Here is an 18,374-nt window from a genome sequence, read left to right as displayed (position 1 = left end):
CTCAGTAGTTGTGGCGCACGGGCTTAGTTGCTCCGCGGCATGTGGGATCTTCTGGACCAGGGCTCGAACCCATGTCCCCTGCAGTGGCAGGTGAGTTCTTAACCACTGCGCCACCAGGGAAGCCCAGGAATAAATTACTGATTCTTGTGACAACTGGATGAAGTTTCTGTTGGGGTAATGGAACTTTCTGTATTGTGGTTGTGGTGGTGGTTACATGACTCTATATGTATTGCTAAAACTCATAGAACTGTACATGCAAAAAAATTTCTTTTATTGTATGATAGTTTACAAAATGTAATTTTTAAAAAGTGAAGCTAAAGTAAAAAGAAAAAAGAGTACATACCTGGAACACAGAGAACAATGGCAAAAATAGCAAAAATGGTACGACTGAAGAATGGAGAGTAACCACATCATTTAGTCCTTGTAGGACTTAATGGACTTTAAGCAGGGGAATGACCTGATCAAGACATTTTAAAAGAGAGGTTTATGAAGTCTCTTTGATCTTCAGTGTGGAGAATGCATTGATGGGAGATAGATTGAAGATCTAAGAGGAAGAATAGAAAATAAGACATTTCTTGCATCTTTCCCACAAATTTTGGTAAAACCCAATTCCTGAAGTCTATTTTTGGTATTAGGATCTTGTGATGATAAGAATAATTATAATTACAAGCACTCCTTTTGACTTTTTTAATACAACCTATATTTTTGTACATTATACTCTGCTTTTCATGTGAATAAATGAGACTCAGTTACCAACTAACATGATTTTGCCTAGTTGTGTCTATCCAATATTTTGGATTCAAAAGTGTTACCATCTTAAAAAAAATTACTTATGCAGTTCTTGGTATATTATTATATTTGCTCTTATTTTGTAAAAATGAGTAGAAGATTAAAGAAATTCAGCTGAGAATGATAAGTATGCTTATAAATTGAATATTAGTTAAGACCAAGATGAAAATTACAAATCTTTGGTTTCAGTCAGCGCTTATTGGATTAAAGAACATTAATCCAATATTGTGTGTGAAGTAAGAGAACAGATTTTTAAGAAAATGTGGAAACGTAATTATAATGTTGACAACAGGTTAGGTGAAATTAGGGACATACATGTTTTTGAAAAACTTAATAGTATCCCCCTTTTATCTTTTCACACATTTTAGTTTTCATACAAATTTTCGGGAGTAGAGTATATATAAATATAATGAATTTCCTGCAATGCTAGTGTTGCTATACGAAAATCTATTATGTCAAACTCATGAAATTGCCATTTTTTGAAGGCAAAAATGTTAGAATGTTGGCAGTTTTGTGTGGTTGAACCTAATATTTTTTTCCCAGATTGATTACATTCTTGTCTATAAGTTCTTGATTTAGAGAAGGGTATGTTTTATAGTTAATTTTCTAGGAGGTATATCTTGGTTCTGGTTCTGTACAAAAGTCAAAAAAGATTCATTGATTCGCAAAGAGACAGCAAAAGTGTGAATTAATGTTCTTTTTTTAAACATAAGTTTTACCCACAGAAGTAATTCTCCTTTTTGAAATGCTAAAAAGATTGGTGAAACTAAAGTCCATCTTGAGCATTTCTACAGTCCTGGTTCTTTCCTCTTCTCTCCGTGGTGTCTATTTGGTGTCTATCTTTTCAGATATTTTCAGTCCATTTATATTTATGTACTTACATATATACACTGATTTATATATGTAAGTATACATATATACACACATATTTGTAGGAAATATATAGTATTGTATGGATTATTTTTTGTAAGGGGTATATTTATATATTTTGGCAGTATGATTTTTTCACTCTCCAGCATGTTTAGATCTGTGTTTTGTTGTTGTTATTTTCAGTTTCTGCATTGTGTTTTGTACGATAGCTGTACCAGTTTTATTTGGGCCCTCAGGGTTTTTACTGCAGATTGTTTATAATTTTTTAAAACTACAAACAGTGGAGTCAGGAGTGTCCTGTATGTACTTTCTCATGCACCTGCATGATAGTTCCTTTAAGATAAAAAGAAGTGGAATTGCTGAACCGTATGGTATATGCACTTTAAATGTTTTATAGGGAAATTTTCAAGTAGACAAAATAGAAGAGTGAACTTCTACTCACCTTCAACAGTTATCATCCCATGATCAATCTTGTTTTATCTGTACTCTCACTTTATCCCTTCTCACATTTTTGAAACAAATTGAGACATCGTGTCATTTGATCTGCAAATATTTCATGTGTTTCTGGAAAATATAAGGTCTTTTTTTTTTTGGAGAAAAACACTATTATCACACTTGAAAATTAACAATAATTCTTTTTTTAAAATTTTTATTTATTTAATTATTTACTTACTGGCTGTGTTGGATCTTCTTTGCTGCACGTGGGCTTTCTCTAGTTGTAGAGAGTGGGGGCTACTCTTCGATGTGGTGTGCAGGCTTCTCATTGTGGTGGCATCGCTTGTTGTGGAGCAGGGGCTCTAGAGCGCAGGCTCAGTAGTTGTGGTGCACAGGCTTAGTTGCTCAGCAGCATGTGGGATCTTCCCAGACCAGGGCTTGAACCCGTGTCCCCTGCATTGGCAGGCGGATTCTTAACCACTGCGCCACCAGGGAAGCCCAACAATAATTCTTTAGTATCATTAAATATTCAGTCAGTGTTCAAATTTTAAACTGTTTTAATGTCAGAAACATTTTCTTCCATATTTTTTTACTTGTTTGAATTAGGATCCAGATGAGGTTTACAGTTTGATTGGTTGATACACCTTTAAAAAAAAGTCTTTCAAACTATTTTTCCTCTTTTTCTCCCTCCCTCTCTTTCTCCCATCCCTTCTCTCTCTCTTTCACTCCATCTCCCTGATTCCCCTTTCTTTCTCTGTCTCCAGCTTCCTTTCTTCCTCCCTCCCTCCTTCCTCCCATCCTTCCCTCCCTGTCTCTCTTTTTTAAATTTTGCAGTATTGATTGAAGAGACTGGGTGGTTTGCCCTGCACATTTTTTCCATACTCTAGCTCTTGCTTATTGCATCCCATGGCATTGTTTAACTTGTTTTTTGTTCTCTGCATTTTCTGTAAATTTTTAGTTAGGTATGGAGGCTTGATGTGATTCAGGTTTGATTTCTTTTTGTTAAGACTGTTTTATAGAAAGTGTTGTCATTTTCTATAAGGAGGCACATATATAGGGTGATGATACATGCAATTTTTTTTTAAGATTTTTTTTTGATGTGGACCATTTTTAAAGTCTTTATTGAATTTGTTACAATATTGCTTCTGTTTTATGTTTTGGATTTTTGGCCCCGAGGCATGTAGGATCTTAGCCCCCCAAACCAGGGATCAAACCTGCACCCCTTACACTGGAAGGCGAGGTCCCAACCACTAGACAGCCAGGGAAGTCCCGATACATGCAGTTTTGATTTGGAAGATTTTGCCAGATTGTCTTCCAGAACTGTTGTTTCAGTCTATACCTTTATCATTAGGTTTTTGAGAGTATCATTTCATACACTTGTGAACTGTTACCGTCTAGCTTTCAAATTTTTTGGAAAATGTCTTCTTAGTCTTTAATATTTAATTCACTAATTACTAGTAAGGTTTTTTTTTCCTATTTTTTATTTTTTAGGGTTATTTGTATTTTTTCTAACGGGAATTGCCTATTCACAGTATGCTTTGTTTCTTATCCTGTTGGTTGTTGAACATTTTTCTTATTGATTTGTAGAATTTCTTTAGGTCTTTTGATTACTCATCCTTTTTTTCTTTTTTCCTGTTTTTATGATGCCAGATATTTTCTCTTAGGTTTTTACTAGTCTTTCATTTTGCTTATATTGTCCTTTGGTATACAGAAATTATACCAGTCAGGTCAGTCTTTTCCTTTATGACTTATGTGTACTTTTTAGTTTATGTGAGAAAGGTTTCTTTGCCTAGAGGCATAAAAGTATTCACTTACATTTTTTTAATTATAAAGAACACGTAACATAAAAATTGCCATCTTAACCATTTTTAAGTGTACAATTGAGTAGTATTAAGTACATTCACCTTGTGCAGCTGATCTCCAGAACTTTTTCATCTTGCAAACTGCAACTTTATACCCATTAAATAACAATAACTTGAGATTAAGTTTTCATGTTTAGGTATTTTATCCTCTGACTTTTTTTTTCTTTTTCTTCCTTTTTTTTTACTTTTGATATCTGGTAGGATAAATAAAACTGGTTTGTTGTTTTCATAATTCTCTTTGTTATTTAAATATATATGTATATGCATATACATGTCTTTTCTCTACGTTATTAATATACTTCGTAAGAGGCATGAAAAATTCTGCTAGGATATTATCTGGATTTATATATTAATTTGAGGAAAATTATTTTTATTAGGTATATTGACTGTTTCTACATTCAAACTCGAAAGTTTTGTTCTTTTGGAAACTTAGTTTTCTACTAGAAGACCTTACTCATATTCCACAGAATTCTTTATTCCTAGGTAATTTTTATTTTTGTTTCTTCTGGGACGGAGTGATTCTGATTTTTAAAAAAAAATTGTAGTCCGTCTGTTCCCAGTTCTGATTTCCCCTTTCCCTCCTTTATTTTACTTTACATTTTCACAGCATTTGTCACCTTCTAGCAGATTTGATAATTTACCTATTTAGTATGTTTGTTGTTATTACCTATCTTTCTTACCTTCTCCCCAAATCTAGAATGTAATTTCTACAAGGACAGAGATCTGTCTTTATGAGTTTTATATTCCCTTTGAGTTTTATAAGGATAGATATTCACGTTATATGTAAATAATGACTTTCGGGGAGTCTTTTCCTTTCTAGCATTAATATATTTTTTTCCTTAATTTATTGCATTGAGTAAGCCTTCCAGTACTGTGTTGAATAGTACATGTGATTTCGCACATTATTAACTTGTTCTTAACATACATGAGAATGCATCTGTTACTTTATTCATAGGTATAATGTTTACCATTGGTTTCTGATAGGTTTTAACAAAGTAGGGAAGTTCATTTTCTGTTCTTACCTTGCCAAGAGTTTTTATTTTTGAATTTTGAATTTTATCAATGGGAAAAGGCACATAAATAATCCCTCGGGGAGTTTTCTCTTTGTAGATGATACCACGAAGAGGCAGGAGAGTTGAACATACAGTGGTTGCTAAGAAACAGAAACTGAGGAGACCTTTTGGTCATCTTACAGGGGTGGAGAGACTGTTGGAGTTCAGGGTTACCAAGGCATCTAGAGCTTGAATGACCAAGATGGTGAAGAGAATGTTAGCATAGAGAATTGAACCAAAAGCCTGAACCATGTTTCCACCAGAATTTGTTGCAGATTAGTAAACTGCACAAGCCAATAGGCAGAAAAGTTGAGCTGAAGGTGACTACTGAGAGGTTGAGAAGCTAAGCAGAATTTTCAGCAGTCTCATGGTACTAAAGAGAGGAGTTCTGATACATATCTGAGGCTTTCAGTTGAGATCTCTAAATAACTATATCCTAACAGTAAGGGTGAACCAGAGAAGGAGACCAGGTCTTTTTTTTTTTTTTTAATTGAAGTATAGTTGATGTATAATGTTACGTCACAGGTGTACAATATAGTGATTCATAATTTTTAAAGTTTTATAGTTATTATAAAATATTGGCTATATTCCCTGTGTTGTACAATATATCATTGTAGCTTATTTTATACATAATAGTTGTGCCTCTTAATTCCATACCCCTGTGTTGCCCCTCCCCTTTCCCTCTCCCCACTGGTAACCACTAATCTGTTCTCTATATGTGTGAGTCTCCTTCTTTTTTGTTATATTCACGAGTTTGTTTTATTTTTTAGATTCCATATATGTGTTATCATACAGTATTTGTCTTCCTGTGTCTGACTCATTTCACTTAACATAATACCCTCTAAGTTCATCCATGTTGCTGCAAATGGCAAAATTTCATTCTTTTTTATGGCTGAGTAGTATTCCATTGTGTGAGTGTGTGTGTGTGTGTGTGTGTGTGTGTGTGTGTGTGTACACATATACCACATCTTCTTTATTCATTTATCTCTTAATAGACACTGAGGTTGCTTCCATATCTTGGCTATTGTAAATAATGCTGCTATGAACATTGGGGTGCATGTTGATAAGTCTTAATATGATTGAAAATTGGCTTCAAATTAGCTTAATCTCTTATTGGATTAGCTCCTGTTGCCTACCAGAAACTAAAGAAAATCTTCTATTGAAAAAGATAATATCAGTCACAGCCTCTACAGTTTTTGTTATGCAATACCTGACATTCAAATCTCCAGATTCCAGGCATGCCAAGAGTCATGAACAAGAGAAAAACAGATATAGAAACACATGATCAGATGTGGACTTCAGTGCCACTTCCTTCACCCCTCTTTTGTTTCAGACAAGAAATCTATCATTTGATTTGTTTTTCCCCTATAGTTAAAGCATCATTTCTCTCTCGCCGTTTTCATTACATTTTCTTTGTCTTCAGTTTTCAGAAGTTTAACTGTGAACTGTCTTGATACGGATTGCTTTGGGCTTATGCTGTGTAGGATTCACTTAGCTTCTGGAGTCTGTAAGTTTGTGTGTTTTGCCAAGCTTGAGAAGTTACAAGTTTTTGTTTCTTAGAGGACTTTTTCAGTCTTACTCTCTTTCTTCTCTCTTTTTGGGACTCAGATGACATGGAAGATAAATTTTTTTTTAAGATTTTAAAAAAATTATTATTTTTAAAAAAATAAATTAATTTTTGGCTGCGTTGGGTCTTCATTGCTGCATGTGGGCTTTCTGTAGTTGTGGTGAGCAAGGGCTGTTCTTCGTTGCGGTGCACAGGCTTCTCATTGCGGTGGCTTCTCTTGTGGAGCACAGGCTTTAGGCGCGTGGGCTCTAGAGCGCAGGCTCAGTAGTTGTGGTGCATGGGCTTAGTTGCTCCACAGCATGTGGGATCTTCCCAGACCAGGGCTTGAACCTGCGTCCCCTGCCTTGGGAGGCGGATTCTTAACCACTGCACCGGGGAAGTCCTGGAAGGTAAGTCTTTTGTTGTAGTCCCACAGGACCCCAAGGCTTTGTTTATTTGTTTTCAGTTTTTTCTCTCTGTTGTTCAGATTGGGTAGTTTCTATTGTTCTGTCTTCCAGTTCAGTGATTCTTCCCTCTTTCCTCTCCATTCTACTGTAGTTCTCATCTGTTGAGTCTTTTGTTTCAGTTTTTATATTTTTTCAGTTCTGAAGTCTTTTCTTTTTGGTGTATTTTTTCTTTGTTGAGACTCCCTATCTTTTTGTTTATTTGTTTCAAGCATGTGCATAACTGCTCTTTGAGACATTTTTATCATGGCCACTTCAAACATTATGTCAGGAGGGGTGCCATCAGGGTTCTAAGCCAGGATCTACCTCTCAATAACTTTATGAATCCGGGCAACCTCTGGGGTTTTTATCTGTAATTTAATCTCTATGTACCTCACTTTTCACATGTGTAAAATGGATTAATAACAGTAATTAGTGACAGTAACTGCTTCACAGAATTATGGTAAGGGTAGAGTTAATATGTATAATATGTTTATAGCATTAGCTAAGCACATAATATATGTTCAGTAAATATTACTTAACACTAAAAAAAAAAAGTCTTCATCAGATAATCTTACCATCTTCCTCATCTTGGTATTGGCTTCTGTGGATTGTCTTTTTTCATTCAGTTTGACATATTTCTTGTTATGATGAGTGTTATGAGAGTTCTTGTTATGATGAGTGATTTTTATTTGATACCTGGACATTTTGGATATTATGTTCTGCGACTCAGGATCTTATTTACACATTCTGATGTAGTTGGCTTCTTCTGGCACTGCTCCAACATGGGAAAGAGGGGAGTGCTCTGTCACATTACTGCCCAGAGGGGATAGAAGTCCAAGTTCCTCACTCTGCCTCTGTTGACTCTCAAGTTGGTGGGAGATTCCTCATTACTGCTTGTCAGGGATGGGAGTTCTGGCCTCCACTGACTTTTCCTTGGCTGGGAAGGCAGGTGTGCCTCAGTGTACACCTGTACTGAGGGGGAGGGGAGGGCCTTTTTACTGTTGGGCAGTGGTGAAAGGCCTGACTCCACTAGGCCTCTTCTGACACCAGCCTACACCAGGAAGGGGGAAGTACACCTTCTTACTGCCAGGTGGACATCTAAGCTTTCCATGTGGTCTTCACTGACACCAAGCGGAAGGAGGTCTCATTGTCACCTGGTAGGGACCAACTCCCAAATGGCCTTCTCTGACACCCCTGTGGTGCGGAGTATGGGGTGCCTTGTCACAGTTTGGCAGAGGTGGAAGTCCAGGCTCTCCACTTGACCTTTGCTGGTGATGCTGGCGCCACAGTTCTGTTTTGTTTTGTTTTATAGTGTTTGTCTGGGTATAACAGCTTTTTGTCTAGATTGTTTCTTTCCTGATCTTTTGGCTGGGAGAACAGGAATTTGTTTTGTTTGTTTGGTTTTTTGGAGGGTCTGGGCCTATTGGTATTTCTAGGTTGCCAGCTTCTTCAACTCCAAGTCTAGAATATATAGGGCACAGAAGAAAACCCATAGAACTCACCACCATGTTGTTTTCCTTAGATCTGGTGATTTCTACCTGATCTGCTTTCATTTCTCCACCTTTAGAGTCTTCTTTTTTTTTTTTTTCCCGGTACGCGGGCTTCTCACTGTTGTGGCCTCTCCCGTTGCGGAGCACAGGCTCCGGACGTGCAGGCTCAGCGGCCATGGCTCACGGGCCCAGCCGCTCCGCGCCATGTGGGATCCTCCCGGACTGGGGCACGAACCTGCGTCCCCCACATCGGCAGGCGGACTCTCAACCACTGCGCCACCAGGGAAGCCCTAGAGTCTTCTTATGTTTGTTATATATGTTGTCCAGGACTTTTAGTTTTACTTAGTGAGAAGAATAGGGAAAAATATAGCTATTCCACCTTCCCGGAAGTGGAAGTCCTCAAGTACTTTAAATTCTTAATTATTTAGTTTTCATTTTAATTAATATTACCTTTTAGTCTGCTTGCCATATGCTTGACTGGGTAGAATTTTATCAGTGTGCCTCACTTATAGGGCTTTAAATTTTTTTTTAAATGAAAGTATGGCTCGCCATCTAGAAGTAGAAGTTTTAGAATTAATCTTTTAGTCTTAATTATTTTGGAGAAAGAGCAATAATTTTCTATATCCCATTTTATTAAAAATATATACATAAAACCTCTAGTTTTTGTTTGCTTCAAGAGAATGTCCCAAGGTAGCTTATGTATTAATTATGAATATCTTAATGAATTTAGAATACTACTTTAAATATATTAAATTTATTTATTGCCACCACCCTCACCCCCACCCCTACTCTCATTTTCTAGAGCGGATTGCATTAATTTCATGTGATTGATCCAAATAGCTATGACTGACTGTAATACTGTTTTCCTGATTTCAGGCTCTCTTTACAACTACGTCAGAGGTTGAATTAATATGCTAAGAAATCATTAAGTACTGTTCTGAGGGGTTTTGAAATAAATGGGGTAAGTTTAATATCCTCTTAAATACTACTTGGATTTTTATAGTGAGTTCCTGATTTCGGCCTGTATGTGCCAGACATGAAGCTGGACGCATCAAGCGGGGAGAATATCTTCACTTTGATTTTGCTGTTTGCTTGTAGTGCTTTTCAGTTTTCTTTTGGATCAGGAGCCCCTTGGAGGGTTTACTTAAAGCTGTAGTTACTTTTCACAAACATTCACAGACGTTCAGAGAGTTCGAGGACCTTCTGAAGTCCCCCAGAGTTCACAGGCCTTGGGTTAACCATCTCCTCTATAGCTTTTGAGACTTTTTTACGTGCTTTGTTGCTCTTTTAAATATCACAACGACCCTGAGAATTAGTGGCTTGTATTCATATTTAACAATGAAGAAACTGCTGCTCAAAGTGGTGTGTGATTTATCTGGTCATGTAGCTGTCAAACATGAGTCTAGAATTGAAGACTTTCCTAAATTGTGACAGTTTCTCAGGGGGGCATCAACATTTTCTAAGGTTCTTGATACTTAGTGTCAAAACAAATACTTTTACCCTTTTTATTTGCCTTTTAATTTTTTTTTTTTTTTTGCGGTATGCGGGCCTCTCACCATTGTGGCCTCTCCCGTTGCGGAGCACAGGCTCCGGACGGGCAGGCTCAGCGGCAATGGCTCACGGGCCCAACCACTCCGTGGCATGTGGGATCTTCCCGGACCGGGGCACGAACCCATGTCCCCGGCATTGGCAGGTGGACTCTCAACCACTGCGCCACCAGGGAAGCCCTTGCCTTTTAATTTTATATGTTTTCTTTCTTATGTATAGAAGTTTAGAAGATAAGTATGTATTCAGATTTCTTCTAATTTTTTCTCTTTTCTTTTTTCAGTGTAGAAAAATCCAAAGATTTGACACACTTAAGTGAATGCAGACACACACATATACTTAGACTTTTTTAAATTTTAAAAACATAATGGGAATCTAAAAGAAAAGAAAAGGAATGTCATTTAAGTTGCAATTATTTGACTTCTTTTTGTCATATGTTTATTGGCTGTTGGTCTTCTATCATTTAAAAATTTTTTTAACCATTTTTTAAATTGAAGTATAGTTAATTTACAGTGTTGTGTTAGCTTCAGGTGTACAGCAAAGTGATTCAGTTATATATATATATTCAGTTATATTCAGATGTGTATATATATATATACACTTTTCCAGATTCTTTTCCACTATAAGTTATTACAAGACATTGAGTATAGTTCCCTGTGCTATACAGTAGGTCCTTATCTATTTTCTATATAGTAGTATATATCTGTTAATCCCAAACTTCTAGTTTACCCTCCCCCCCAACCTGCTATACCCTCTAGTAACCGTTTGTTTTGTATGTCTGAGTCTGTTTCTGTTTTGTAAATAAGTTCATTTATATCATTTTTTTAGATTCCACATATAAGTGATATCATATGGTATTTGTCTTTCTCTGTCTGACTTACTTCACTTAGTATGATCTCTGGGTTCATCCATGTTGCTGCAAATGGCATTATTTTGTTCTTTTTTTATGGCTGAGTAGTATTCCATTGTGTATATGTACCACATCTTCTTTTAGTATTCCATTGTATATATGTACCACATCTTCTTTATCCATTCCTCCATTGATGGGCATTTAGGTTTCTTTCAGGTCTTGGCCATTGTAAACAGTGCTGCAGTGAACATTGGGGTGCATGTATCTTTTTGAATTAGAGTTTTGTCCAGGAGTGGGATTGCAGGATCATATGGTAACTCTATTTTTAGTTTTTTAAGGAACCCCCATACTGTTCTCTATAGTTGCTGCACCAGTTTACATTCCCACCAATAGTGTAGGAGGGTTCCCTTTTCTCCACACCCTCTCCAACATTTGTTATTTGTAGACTTTTTAATGTTTAATGGTGGCCATTCTGACTGGTGTGAGGTGATACCTCATTGTAGTTTTAATTTGCAGTTCTATAATAATTAGCAATATTGAGCTTCTTTTCATACACCTGTTGGCCATCTGCATAAATATTTTTTGTTTAATCTTTCAGAATTTTTATAATTATGTTATGTAGAAATCTAACTTTTTTCTCGTAAATTAGTTAATTCTTTCTGATAGCATTTATTGAATGTTTCTTTTCTTGCCCACTGTTTGAAGTCTACCTTTATCATATATAAGATTCCCATATATACGTGTATTTGTCTGTCTATATAATGTTCTTTTGATCTCTTTTTATGTTTATGCTTTTGTTTATGTTTATGCTATATATTTATACTCTTTTTTTTTGCATAAATTTATTTTATTTATTTTTGGCTGCGTTGGGTCTTCGTTGCTGTGTGTGGGCTTTCTCTAGTTGCGGCGAGCGGGGGCTACTCTTTGTTGCGGTGCACGGGCTTCTCATTGCAGTGGCTTCTCTTGTTGCTGAGCATGGGCTCTAGGCACACGGTCTTCGGTAGTTGTGGCACGTGGGCTCTAGAGCACAGCCTCAGTAGTTGTGGCGCACGGGCTTAGTTGCTCCGCGGCCTGTGGGATCTTCCCGGATGAGGTCTCAGACCCGTGTCCCCTGCATTGGCAGGTGGATTCTTAACCACCGTGCCACCAGGGAAGCCCTGTCATACTCTTTTTTTTTTTTTTTGCGGTACGCGGGCCTCTCACTGCTGTGGCCTCTCCCGTTGCAGAGCACAGGCTCCGGACGCGCAGGCCCAGCGGCCATGGCTCACAGGCCCAGCCGCTCCGCGGCATGTGGGATCTTCCCAGACCGGGGCACGAACCCGTGTCCCCTGCATCGGCAGGCGGACTGTCGATCACTGCGCCACCAGGGAAGCCCCCCATACTCTTTTAATGTTATATTATTTAATGTAACTTTGAAATTTTCTCTCACTAGACTTTCAAAAATGTTTGTCTTGCTCTTTTTTTTGGTAGTAATTCTTACAGACTTACTTTAGAATATATTCATCAAGTTAAAACAATAAGGATATGAAGGATTTTGATTAGAATTGCATTGGGTTAAAGATTCATTTGGGGGAAAAAATGATACCTCTTTATTATCTATACTTATGCACCTTGTGGAATTCTCTCTGTCTCTGTACTCTTGGGGACTTTGCTTATGTTCTCTGGCTCCCAGGGGTCTTTTCCTGGCCTTCTCATTAGAAAGCTGAAGTTGCTTTCTCTCAGAGTCTTGGTGCTACCCCCTCCCCCCGCACCTCACTGTTGCACAGTTATACCCCACTGAGGCCCTCCTGGGTTGAAAGGTTAGGGGGAAAAAAAGGAGAAGTGAGGAGTTCCCCCACTCCAATACTCTTCATACAACGATGGCTCCTTTTTCTAGTTCCTTAGGAGGTTGGGGCCAGTTTTCTCTTAGGCTTTTAGGTTTCCTGCCTCAGTAGTATAGCTTTATAACTTGGACTGTCTTCAGAGTGGGTCAGAAGAGAAAGAAAAGAAAAGGAACTGGAAACCTCACCCCCAAACTTATACACTTTCCAGCTTGCAGATGACCCTTTTACTCCAGTGAGAAAGAGGGGCTTTCTCTTGGAGTTTTTGCTATGTGCCTCTGCTGCGTAATTCTGGGACTCTACCCACCCTCATGTTAAAGTGGTAAACAAAGAAAGGGTTTTCAAAATAGAGTAAACTCACTGCCCTATTGCTTATTCTTCAAGTTTTGACTTCCCTCCCCAATGTGCCTGCCATTGTTTATTTTTCAGAGTTCTCAGGTAGTTGCTTTTAGGATTCTCTCCAGAGTTTTTACTAGTTATGCAGATGGCCAACTAGTGGGAGAGATGTAATGGGCTTACCATCTTGGCTGTCACTGAAAGTCATGTTATTTCATTTTGAAAATTATTTTTATTTTCTAAAAATTCTTTTTTGTTGGTTGCTATATTTTATGAACAGAGTTTTTTTATTTTATGGATATATTGGCCTCTTTTTTTAAAAAATAAATTTATTTATTTTTGGCTGCGTTGGGTCTTCATTGCTGCACGTGGGCTTTCTCTAGTTGCAGTGATTGGGGGCTACTCTTCATTGCGGTGTGTGGGCTTCTCATTGCGGTGGCTTCTCTTGTTGCGGAGCACAGGCTCTAGACACGCGGGCTTCAGTAGTTGTGGCACACGGGCTCAGTAGTTCTGGCTTGCAGGCTCTAGAGCGCAGGCTTGGTAGTTGTGGCGCATGGGCATAGTTGCTCTGCGGCATGTGGGATCTTCCCGGACCAGGGCTCGAACCCATGTCTCCTGCATTGGCAGGTGGATTCTTAACCACTGTGCCACCAGGGAAGCCCCTATATTGACCTCTTGAATCTCTCTGAAGATACAAATATAAGCTAAACATCTTATTTCTTTTTTTTTGCTTTACTCTCTCTTCTGTGGGTCATGGTGCCTGTGCTTTTTCACCTTAGTGCCTCTCTTAGTTTTCATTAAGTAGCTGGTGATTCTTGGCTTTTCTTCTTTATAGAATTTTTAAATGAATGTCTAAATCAGTGGTTGCCCAACTTGAATACATGTAACAATTCCTTGGGGACCCAGTTTAAATGCAGATTCCTAGCTTCACTCACAAAAAAATCTGATTCAGTATGTCTGGGGTGCACCAGTATGATTCAGTATGCACTTAAACAGTTTAAATGATTCTGATGCTGGTAACATCTTGGTAACTGGTGTAATTTGGTACAGGTCAGTGTTCTCCTTTACAAAGCATTGTCTTCCACTGAATATCATTGCTGACCACAGGACTCTGCCAGTTGGTTTCCTACTTGCTGTGGTAAATGGGATGTGGATTCCTCCCCACCCCACCCCTTTTCTTTGCATTTGCAAAGACCAGGCTAACAAGCTTGTCCCTGTCCCTCCTTCAACTTCTGCTATAGGGAAGGAATTTATCTGCAGGGAGAGTTCTGATTAGTTCTGAGTTATCTTCCCTCGATCACAGTCTATCGAGATTGTCCTTAACCTGCTATTATCTTCAACTCAAAGTTCACACTATAAGCCCTCTGACAGAGACTTTAAACCCACAGTAAGTGCTGTGGCCAGCATTTACTCTTTATCATCAGAGTTGTACTGGTCATCTTCGGTGATTTTTCACTCATTTGTTCTGTGGCCTGGCATGAGGTGTTTAAGAAGGAGAAGAGATAGACGCTCAGTCTGCCATCTTGAACTGGAAGTCCATTGTTACTCTTAAAGCGATGTTGATTTCTATTACGCCAAGAAGTTTTTCTTTTGAATACTCACATAAAATAAACATCATAAAATCTGTAGCAGGATCACAGCTTACTCATACTCACTTAGGTGTGCAAAGAAAATATAGCTTCTTTATTTTTCTATAAGTCATCTCTTCCTTTTGATGAACTCTGGGAACTGGGTAACTGGAGGAAGAGTACCAGTCTTACTCCAAGCTGGTAAACTAAGTCTTATGTGGTAATTTAAATTGATCTCTTTGGATATTTCAGTCTCTGGATACTAGTCATTCAAGTATCATCTCTTCTCTCATGCCTTCCCACAATGGAATCCAGACTTATGGGTGCTTGTGTGACCTTGTAATCATGGAAGGATACCAGAACCCTCAATCCATGTGCTATCTTCTCTGTTTCTCACTGGTCTCTCCTTTAAAGTAACTGGTCAGGCTATTCCCTGGAATTGTGACTACTGTGGTGCTTTTGTCCTTGGGTATTCTTCAGATATCTGAAGCTGAAGTTTACAACTGATGTTACTTGAGATCTGTTTTCTTGGTTCCCAGGATGTATTGCCATCTTCCCAGGTGTCACAGGTAACCTGATGTCTGGCTAGGGATTCCCATTGACTCGCTAGCCAGGTGGTCTCTTTTCCAGGCCTCTGCTATGGAGCTACTTTGCCCCTATGACAATGACCTCTTCTGGCAAACTCAACATCCAGCATCTTAAGTTACCTTTCCTGAACTACTTTACAGCACCCAGGAATTTCCCAGAGCCTTCCATGGCACAGGGGAGAAAAGGGAGACCCCAGAGCCGATCTCACACCTTCCTCAATCTGATTGTGCTTCTGTGCCTATGCTTTGATGTGGCTCTCTCCAGCTTGTGCTAGATGTGCATGAGGGGAGGTAAAAGTTTGGTTGGGGGGCAGGGCAGTTGGGGCCGTGCAGGATGTTACTGGAAGGCAGTGACTTCGCACTTTCTCAACAGGAAGCAGAGCAAAATCCATTCTAACTCCCAGATTTCCCCACTCCTTCAAACATTCCTTTCCTTTTGCAACCTCCAGCTGGAGAGGGTAATGGGAGTACTGGGCTGATCACTTGCTTCTCCTGTCTCTGTTCTACTTCTTTATCCCACAGTCCTTTGGCCAGAATCAGGAATTTGAGGCGTTAATTTACAGTCTCTAGGTTTTATCCTCCTTCTACCCTAGGTAGTAGGCATTATGTTCTAGCTGTCATGAGCAGAAGGGATATCTGCTCTACAAAGTGGAAGAAACTGTACTCTGAGTCTTTCAGGCTTGGTCAGAAAATATTAGTGTTAAAAAAATTTTCCTTCTTTGGGAAAACCAGACTTTTAAGACTTAATCTTGCTGCAAAATCTTTTCTTTAATTCAGAAGGTGAGCATTAAATATTTCTCTTTTATATTTAAACTTCTCCAAGGAAATGGATGCTACTCATAGAATAGTAGGGAAGTAAGTAGAAGGAAATGCAAATGGGAAAAGCATATCAACAACTGCTTTCATAATCATTAGGATATATCTACCCTCATTACTCTTCTTTTTCAAAATTTCCTTGTTTTTTCTTACAGATTTACTCTTATTTTTTTTACTTTTTATTTACTCTTTTACTCTTTTCTTATATGATTATGTTTCTAAAACACACTTTGGTTTTTATTTGACTTGTAATAAGCCTATAACTTTCAGATCACTTTTTATCTTTTTTTTTTCCAACATCTTTATTGGAGTGTAATTTCTCTACAATGATACATTAGCTTCTGCTGTATAACAAAGTGAATCAGCCATACGTATACACATATCCCCATATTCCCTCCTTCTTGTGTCTCCTTCCCACCCTCCCAATCCCACCCCTCTAGGGGGACACAAAGCACCGAGCTGATCTCCCTGTGCTATGTGGCTGCTTCCCACCAGCCATCCATTCTGCATTTGGTAGTGTATATATGTCCATGCCACTCTCTCACCTCGTCCCAGCCTACACCTGCCCCTCCCCGTGTCCTCAAGTCCACTCTCCGTGTTTGCGTCTTTATTCCTGTCCTGCCCCTAGGTTCTTCAGAACCATTTTTTTTTTTTTTTTAGATTCCATATATATGTGTTAGCATATGGTATTTTTTTTAAACATCTTTATTGGAGTATAATTGCTTTACAATAGTGTGTTAGTTTCTGCTTTATAACAAAGTGAATCAGCTATACATATACATATATCCCCATATTGCCTCCCTCTTGCGTCTCCCTGCCACCCTCCCTATCCCACCCCTCTAGGTGGTCACAAAGCACCAAGCTGATCTTCCTGTGCTATGCGGCTGCTTCCCACTAACTATCTGTTTTACATTTGGTAGTATATATTAGTCCATGCCACTCTCTCACGTCGTCCCAGCTTACCCTTCCCTCTTCCCGTGTCCTCAAGTCCATTCTCTACATCTGCATCTGTATTCTGGTCCTGCCCCTAGGTTCTTCATAACCATTTTTTGTTTTTTTTTTTTTTAGATTCCATATATATGTGTTAGCATATGGTATTTGTTTTTCTCTTTCTGACTTACTTTGTATGACAGACGCTAGGTACATCAACCTCACTCACTCAAACAAACTCAATTTTGTTTCTTTTATGGCTGAGTAATATTCCATTGTATATATGTGCCACATCTTCTTTATCCATTCATCCGATGATGGACACTTAGGTTGCTTCCATGTCCTGGCTATTGTAAATAGAGCAGCAATGAACACTGTGGTACATGACTCTTTGAATTATGGTTTTCTCAGGGTATATGCCCAGTAGTGGGATTGCTGGGTTGTATGGTAGTTCTATTTTTAGTTTTCTAAGGAACCTCCATACTGTTCTCCCTAGTGGCTGTATCAATTTACATTCCCACCAACAGTGCAAGAGGGTTCCCTTTTCTCCACACCCTCTCCAGCATTTATTGTTTGTAGACTTTTTGATGATGGCCGTTCTGATTGGTGTGAGATGATAATTTCATTGTGGTTTTGATTTGCATTTCTCTAATGATTAGTGATGTTGAACATCCTTTCATGTGTTTGTTGGCCATCTGTATATCTTCTTTGGAGAAATGTCTATTTAGGCCTTCTGCCCATTTTTGGATTGGGTTGAGTTTTTTCTGATATTGAACTGCATGAGCTGCTTGTATATTTTGGAAATTAGTCCTTTGTCAGTTGCTTCATTTGCAAATATTTTCTCCCATTCTGAGGGTTGTCTTTTCGTCTTGTTTATGGTTTCCTTTGCTGTGCAAGAGCTTTTAAGTTCATTAGGTCCCATTTGTTTATTTTTGTTTTTATTTCCCTTTCTCTAGGAGATGGGCCAAAAAGGACCTTGCTGTGATTTATGTCATAGAGTGTTCTGCCTATGTTTTCCTCTAAGAGTTTTATAGTTTCTGGCCTTACATTTAGGTCTTTAATCCATTTTGAGTTTATTTTTGTGTGTGGTGTTGTGGAGTGTTCTAATTTCATTCTTTTACATGGAGCTGTCCAGTTTTCCCAGCACCACTTACTGAAGAGGCTGTCTTTTCTTCATTGTATATTCTTGCCTCCTTTATCGAAGATAAGGTGACCATATGTGCATGGGTTTATCTCTGGGCTTTCTATCCTCTTCCATTGATCTATATTTCTGTTTTTGTGCTAGTACCATACTGTCTTGATTACTGTAGCTTTGTAGTATAGTTTTTCATTTTCAAGATGGCTTTGGCTATTCGGGGTCTTTTGTGTTTCAATACAAATTGTGAAATGTTTTGTTCTAGTTCTGTGAAAAATGCCATTGGAAATTTGATAG

General features: G+C 38.3%; 1 protein-coding gene across 7 annotated transcripts in view; it reads left to right on the top strand.

Moving 5' to 3' along the window:
• NCOA1 (nuclear receptor coactivator 1) overlaps window positions 1-18,374 on the top strand; it is a 261,841-nt gene that overhangs the window by 84,104 nt on the left and 159,363 nt on the right. The window contains exon 3 of one of the 7 annotated variants that reach the window (XM_060309244.1): window positions 9,367-9,451. The exons of the other annotated variants lie outside the window; for them this stretch is intronic. The gene's annotated coding sequence lies outside the window, so the exon portion shown is untranslated. The remainder of the gene's footprint in view (window positions 1-9,366; window positions 9,452-18,374) is intronic. 7 annotated transcript variants of the gene reach the window in all.

Source organism: Globicephala melas, chromosome 12 (genome assembly GCF_963455315.2).
Source record: "Globicephala melas chromosome 12, mGloMel1.2, whole genome shotgun sequence".
Taxonomy (NCBI): Eukaryota; Metazoa; Chordata; class Mammalia; order Artiodactyla; family Delphinidae; genus Globicephala; species Globicephala melas.
This window is presented reverse-complemented; position numbering and strand designations above follow the sequence as displayed.